Source organism: Hypomesus nipponensis, chromosome 28 (assembly GCF_054491055.1).
Source record: "Hypomesus nipponensis isolate SF chromosome 28, ASM5449105v1, whole genome shotgun sequence".
Taxonomy (NCBI): domain Eukaryota; kingdom Metazoa; phylum Chordata; class Actinopteri; order Osmeriformes; family Osmeridae; genus Hypomesus; species Hypomesus nipponensis.
Window position 1 is genome coordinate 5725581 of NC_140388.1, and position 7646 is coordinate 5733226.

Below are 7646 nucleotides of genomic sequence, written 5' to 3' on the forward strand. Positions count from 1 at the left end.
CAGCAGCAGCAGCTCAGCTGCGGGGCACAGGGCACACCACGGCTCCAGGGTGAGGAAGTCTGGAGTTCTCCACATGTCATGAGGCCCTCTCAAGTTCATGAAATAGAAATGAGTCTCCAGGTCACTTTGAGTTTGTTCTCAACACTGAAGCCTTCTTTTTCCTGAAAGGAGAAGTTTCATTTTCTCGAAGAGACGAGTTTCATTTTTTTCGAGAAGGGAGACGTATGCAGAGGTCACGCGTGCAAGAACACCGCGCGCGCGCACACACACGTGCGCACACACACACACTTTCTTTCCCCTCGTACACACACACACACAACACACACACACACACACTCCATCTCACACACGCACAGCAGGCCTGAAGGGGCTAAATCATTTGAAGAGGGCCACGTAGGCTGAACCACCCTCACCCCCCCCCCTGCCCCCGGGATGGCAGCTGCCTGCATTCATTTGGTCTCTTGGATCCTTTCGAACCCCCATCCGGTCCCATTCACTCAGCAGCATGTCACCAGTGCGCGCACGTGCGTGCGTTTGTACGATGGTGATGGGCGCACACAAAGGCCACGTGCGCCTTACAAAACTCCAGGCCGCTCGACCTGCGCGAGGCTGAACGCCGTCCGTCCCGGGGCCTCGTCCAGACGTCTCCCTTTTGCGACGCCGTCGTTCATGCTCTGCCAGAGCTGAAAGCTCAGGTGAGAAGTCGTCGGGCGAGGGCGCTCTGCGGTAGACTTCTGGTGCCCCTCGACTGCACACGCATTTGCACACCCACTCCACTCATGCGGGGTCACACACGAGCACACTGCATGACAATCCAGGGATCATGAGAAAAGGATGTAAGGATTACCGGGGTAGCGAGGCATGTGAGCAACGATAGCCGCGGGCCTTTCATATATTACACACACTCTCGAGGGGATGAGGGGCTCGCACACACGGATATACACACACACACACACACACACACACACACACGGGGTGGGGGGAGAGATGCAGACACACATAGATAAGAAGCCAGAGTCGAAGCGGTGGCACAAACACGCACGAAAGCACCGATACGAACGTACAACACACAAACATGCACATTTAGCACGCAGGCATGCACGCTCACACACGCACCCACACACACACACACACACACACACACAGAATCCATGAAATGACACCGAGAGACCGTTAAGAGGTCTTTTTACCGTTTGTGTGTCGCAGTTTGGGTTGCCGAGCGCCGTGGGCATGTTGTCCTTGTTCCCCTCCCGATCCCTGCTCCAATCAGACGCCAGCTGGACACACACGCCGTTTCCCATACCAAGGTCCCTGAAAGTCACACACAGGCCCCTTAACGTGGAGTGTGTGAGGCGAGAGTCGGCCCGAGAGTGTGTGTTTGTGTGCGTTTGTTTACGCGAGAGGGACCGCATGTGCCTTTAAGTGCGTTTCAAAGCGTTACATCGCATCTGTTCGTCGACCTGGCTCTGCTCTTGACTCCGAGGGACTAGCCTTATCCTGCAGTGCTTTCCAACCTGCTTGTCTGGCCGGCTCCGAACAGGGCCTGACACATAGCATAGGCTGTGATTCACACGGCCTGTGGTGACACAAGCACAGGCAAAGGAACAGGCGACTGAGCCGTAGAGGAGATGGTCGTAATGAGACCATGCTCTGGGGCATTGGCCATTGCGACGCAGAGAGACAGAGGGTGTGTGTGGTGTTTGTGTGTGGTGTTTGCGTGTGTGTGTGTGCGTGTGTGCGTGTGTGGACGAGAGAGGGAGTCTGCAGAGCTGTAAGCCACACGAGATGTGAAAGCCAACCTAGCGAGCTCATCAGCGTTCCTCCACTCACGACACCCACACACACCTCTCCATCTCCTCTCCGTCTCCTCTCTGTCTCCATCTCTCATCTCCTCGCGCTCTCCCTTTCTGCATCTCCTCTCCCTCACACTCCATCTCTCTATCTTCTCCCCCCTTTCCCCCTTTCTCTCTATTTCTTCTCCTCTTTCTCCTCTCTCTCTCTCTCTCTCTCTCTCTCTCGCCTCCTCCCCCTTTCTCCCCTTCTCCCTCTTCTTCCTCTTCTTCTTCTTTTCTCCTCCCCTTTTCCCTCTCCATCTCTCCGCCTCCTCCCCCTTCTCTGCATCTCTCCCTGCTTTCTCTCCACCTCCTCCCCCCTTCAGTCTCTCTTCTTTCTATCTTCTCTCACTCCTTTCCCTTCTCTCTCCATCCCCCCCCCCTCTCTCTCCATGTTTTCTCTCTCAGTGCATCAGGCACGTGGCTGTTCTTATCGTGAATCCGGCCGTCTCCCTTTCACACCACATCTTTGTGATATCTCTTACTAAACCATGTTCATCACAGCAATTCTGAGGGAGCACTCAGAAACGCAGAACTAATGAGAGAAGTTACATATATATCATCTCGTTCTCCGTGATGACTCAGTGATGGGTAGAATCATCACAGCTTGGGCAAGTCAAAAACAATCTTTTCCCTAATGCCCTGGTCTATTTCAGGAGCGTGGTCATCAACGTATCATTCCAAAGAGATGACACAGCACAAATGCAGCCAAACAGATTACAGTCGATATTGTCATTTCATTTTCCCTGATGTCATCCTCCCCCTTTCTTTTACGGCTGTCTGGGTGTTCTGTCCATCTAGAACCTTCCTCAACCCTGATAGGAACATTAGGTTACTCTGTCTGAATACTCTGCTTGCTATGGGGTCAGGGCAGACTGACTCATACAAGCAAAGAAGTCACCAGAATTCTGAACGAAGACATACACGGCTACTACCATGACAACATCTAAACTGCTGTGCCACACTTGGATGCTGAGGTAGAGTTTGTGTGTGTGTGTGTTTGTGTGTGTGTTTGTGTGTGTAAGTGTGTGGCGGTGTGTGTGTCACAGTTCTGTGTGTGAATGTTTTTTGCTTGGCAAACTGGGGGAGCAGACACACAAAACATTGGCTTAACCGAGAGCTATTGATTTAAATGTGCTGTGGTTTCTCGATCTGATTTGAATTGGCTCTACGTACAACAGACGTAAGTGAATAGACAATAACAGAGACAATGAATGTCTGGCTGTCCTTACGTCTTTCTACAAGGTAGCAAGCTACGACAAAAACAAGGACTTCCTCTCTGTCTGGAAAGCTCCGAAAGTGACAGGTTTGCTGTTGCATGCAAGTTGCACTCAGAAGCAAATCAAACATACCTTTGATCCTCGTTGGATATTAGAACTATCAACCAGGTCTGACAGACAGAGCTGTGATCAAAGTGCGACAGCACTGCGGCGCAGGGACTAAGCTAAGTAGGACTGAAAACGTCGACCTCCCAAACAGGAAGTAGAACGCGGAGGGTTTCGCATGTGTCCTCCAGTCAGGTCGGGGTGAGAGGCCGAGCCAAGGACCTACCTGTCCACCTGCACCTCCGCATCCCGGCGCTCCACTCCCCTCTGCCCCTCCCCGTTCACCTCCTTCCTGCTGGTCTTGATGAGGCGCAGCACAGGCTCAATCTCCTTCAGGAGGTCGTTGTTCCCCTCCACGCCGTTGAGCAGCAGGGAGGTGCGCCCGCCGTCCCCCCGCCCCAGCGCCGGGTCCTGGGTGGCGATCAGCGCCTGGACGCCCCCCCTCTGGAGCCTGGAGGCGGGGAGGGAGCCCGGGGCCGACAGGTTCTCGATGGCCCTGAGCTGGGGGTCCCTGGTTGGCGGCGGCGGCGGCCCGGAGGGGCTCAGCGGGCAGCGGTGCTCGTAGGACTTGGAGGAGGGGGGCAGGCGGGGCGCGTCACCCGCACGGTGCGCTGGCGGCCGTCGGCCAACAGCGTGGTCTCCAGGTGCGTGGTGAAGCCCTCGGGGCCCCGCAGGATCAGCACGGCGTGGCTCTCCACCGACACGTTCTTCAGGGTCTCCAGGGCGCGCTCGTACGACAGCTCCACCAGGGGCTTGTTGTTGACGGCCAGGACGATGTCGCCCACCTGCACCAGGCCGCACTCCTCGGCGGCCCCGCCCCGGATGAGGTCGGAGACGATGACGGGCGGCTTGCACACCCTCTGCTTGACCAGGAAGCCCAGGCCGCCCACCTTGCGCTTGAACAGGCGCACGGAGATGATGTTGGGCTGCAGCTGGCACACACTGGCCTCCGACTCCTGCATGCTTGCGCGCGGGCGGGTGTGTGTGTGTGTTGGAGTGTGTTGACGAGAGTGGCGTGTCCCCCAGATATCTGTTCCAGCAGAAGAAGAAGAAGAAGGAGGGAGAGGAGGAGGAGGAGGGCAAAAGAAGAGAGGAAGGGATGTCGTATTAGTGGAAACAATGATATGACAATGTGATTTGTTTACAACATGCTGTGTTAACATCATGCTAGATAAGTGAGTCATGTTGTAGTTTCACTCATTATTATTCACTACTCTCTCTCAATGTTGCTGCAGCCAAGGGACGTTGGTTTCATTATACTTTTTGTAAATGGAAAATCTGCCTCCTCCACTTTTTATGAAGACAATTATATTCAACGGCTGCGTCCTCAGTAAAAAATAAAAATAAAACTGTCCCACCCACATTTGAAGACAAAACTATGCCCCTGCTACAGCCTAACAAGAATATTTGCGAGAACATCACAGATTCAGTCTCATTTCGCCAACAAATTAAACACACGTTATACCGACAAGTGTTATTTGTTAAGAGACAAGGCTTCCAGAAGCTTCACTGTTTCCACTTAGATCAGGGACCAATGACCCGCAACGATCAACACGAGTAGCTACTCTTGCTTGCTTCACACCCACAATTTGCGTCATCTTTGTGGCCTTGTATCCATCAGCTCCATTTAAACATAATGGAGTGTCCTCGCTATGTCGTTAAAGATAGGTCGACGAACGCTCCAAACCAAGGCCATTCAAGTATCACAGGGTAAGACTAACGACAACCAAGAGAACCAGAAGACCCCAACATAAAGTGCACCAACTGTCTGTTTTAAGTAATGTCGCGAGTGGTTGCGTGAGACAGTGCTTGCGTAATCCCAACTGAATTTAACTTTGAGTAGAATGAAGGCAACGCGTGCAAGCTGTACCGAGGCCTCCGGTCTTTTTGCCACGAGACAATGTTACACAGATGATCAAACTGAGTTAAAAACTTGAAGCAACTTTAAACTCAATGGAGAACTTGGGAACTCAACATTTCACGAATGTGTTGGAAAGATCCGATGTTTTGCATCACTTGCTAAACGATAATAGGCCAACTGAAATAAATGAATTATTAATTATGTGTTTATGAAGATCAAACAAGACTTTGACAATCATTTTAAATAAAAAGTCAAGAACTCTATTTTATCGGCAAACGTTTTGTCGTTTGAAATAATGACATTTTACGGATGAATTTTTTAAATTGTGTTCACAAAACGCCTTCTGTTTCCATCAGCACCAAGAACAGCTCTCTCCGTCCCCCGCCTGCCTGCAATTCAGCACCATGGTCAGCTCTCACTTCGCCTACACACAATCATGTTGCTTTGTCTGGTTTCAGGGCTGCATAGTTAATACATCAAATCCATAGCCTACATATTTTGGACAATCAAATAAACATCGATTCGATTTTAAATGCATGCTGAAAAGCCATTCAACACAATAGATGACATAAGAATGCATGATTTGTCAATGCCAAATACCTCTAATATTTGGATCAGGCCGGATTTGCATACGGTAAACTATGCATTTAGTCATTTAGCAAACGCTCTTATCCAGAGCGGCTTACAGTAAGTAAGTGTAGACTCCTTAATTTTGAAAAGGGTTGAAGGTATTGTTGCATTTCTTATTTATCACGGTCTTAGCCTCTCGCGCTCCAAAATTCCACCTTTACCTCACCCACGCGCGGGTCAGAATAGATTCAGTCACACAGTGTTGAGAGCGCGCTCATGAGAACAAAATGCAACGAAAGAGCTGTTCAATGACTGTTAGAGAAGATGTAAACCAGATGATAAGTTAGATCCTATCTGGTAAACTCTAGACAAATGCATGTTGCAAACACAGTCAAATGACTACAAAATATGACAGCATTTTGTCAGAAACAAATTTGTATTACACATCTTTATGTAAACTTAGACGAATCAAAGTTGTAACCCACAGACATAAACCAAAAACGTGATTATACTCTCCTGTTCACGTGTCTATTTTCCATCTCAGCCCACTATATATTGGGCTACATGCTTATATGCAACAAGTGCGTCTAATTACGCATTAGGTTTTATGTCTAATTATCTGTTAATAGTTTGTTAATCAATACGTACCTTATATTAAAAGCCTTTAGGGATACATGTGCTGGCCAACATTTAGCAACTATAAACGACTTATTCATTAGCTAAATTCCGATACTTCTGCATACACAAACATTCAATGCTTCATCTATCAATTTGTGCAACATTCGTTTCAGTCATTTTTTCAATTTGATAGTGTAATTGTGTATGCATCCTTATAATAACAACTTGTAATCACCGTTGTGAAATACACGAGGAATTCCCTCCCCAAACACCACCCACAGAAAATAGCACGCTTGGGTACTCATTTAGGATTCGAAGAATCGTACTTTACCTCTGAGAACGGGCTCGCTGGTCGCAAAAAGTGTTTCTATAAAGTTAACTCCCTTCTCCGTTTCGGTGAACTGCACAGGTTGTTCTCTCGAGCTCCTCGAGTCCCACTTGCATGCGCTGTCACACTAGAGCCGCGGCATGCCTGTGCGTCTCCGCGCGCCAGGGTGCCGTATAAATATGGGGCACGAGAGACGCTGTGACGAGCTCAGAGCGACTCGTGCGCGGGCATTTATAGTCTGTAGTTCAGAGGCCTACCGGCTTTTACCTTTGTCACCGTCACAGGTTGCGGGCGAGCTAAGGGGCGTCGGCTGAGGAGAGATAGGCTACTCTGTCACAACCTTGGGTGAAAACTTTCGACCCAAATTAACAATAAATGTTGCCTTTTGGTCAAAAGATAATCAGGTTCTGAACCACACTTGGCTGATCCCATGAGAAAGTTTACTTGCCGATGACATAATCACCCAATTAATGAAACCGAAGAATCTGGTAAGTATCGATTGATACAATGGAAATGAGTTAAGAATCCAATCGTATTTTAGATCATTCCACAACATATTTTGAGCTAGTATGGTTGGACCACCGGTCCACCCTCCAGTAATTGACAAATGTTCGGCTGTGTATAGCCTAAGTTCTCTTCATCTCAGTCCATTCCGGCACTAATTGGTGATGTCACTGTAAACGTCATACATCAATACCAATATGAGCACGATTTGAATGTTTCCCTCCCCACCCAAAATAGGTGTTCTATCAATCAGTTCAATAATATAGCGCATAGCACTCTCGATGAATGATGTTTATCATGCTGAGCAGTCGCAGAGTGTCCTAGCGATTCGTCCATGGCTGTGTGCTGTTATCTCCTCTCGTCTTGGCCATTAAGATAAGGCGCTCCACCACAAGGGTTTCTCCAAGGACTTTAACCACGAGCTCATGCTCTGTTACACAGAACCAGTTGTGTGTTGCCTCACAGTAGCAACCTTGACATCCTTGGCCTGACTCTCCCTGGTGTCTGTGTGTCAACTCAAAGCCCGAGCGAAACACACGACGATGTGAATAACCCTCCACAGAGAGCCACTGGAAGAACACGCAGGGAGGAGAGGCGACAAAAACATA

General features: G+C 49.4%; 1 pseudogene; it reads right to left on the reverse strand.

Annotated features, from left to right (window-relative positions):
- Positions 1–575: 575 nt before the first annotated feature.
- On the reverse strand, positions 576–4119 carry LOC146219637 (nitric oxide synthase 1-like; annotated as a pseudogene).
- Positions 4120–7646: the final 3527 nt, after the last annotated feature.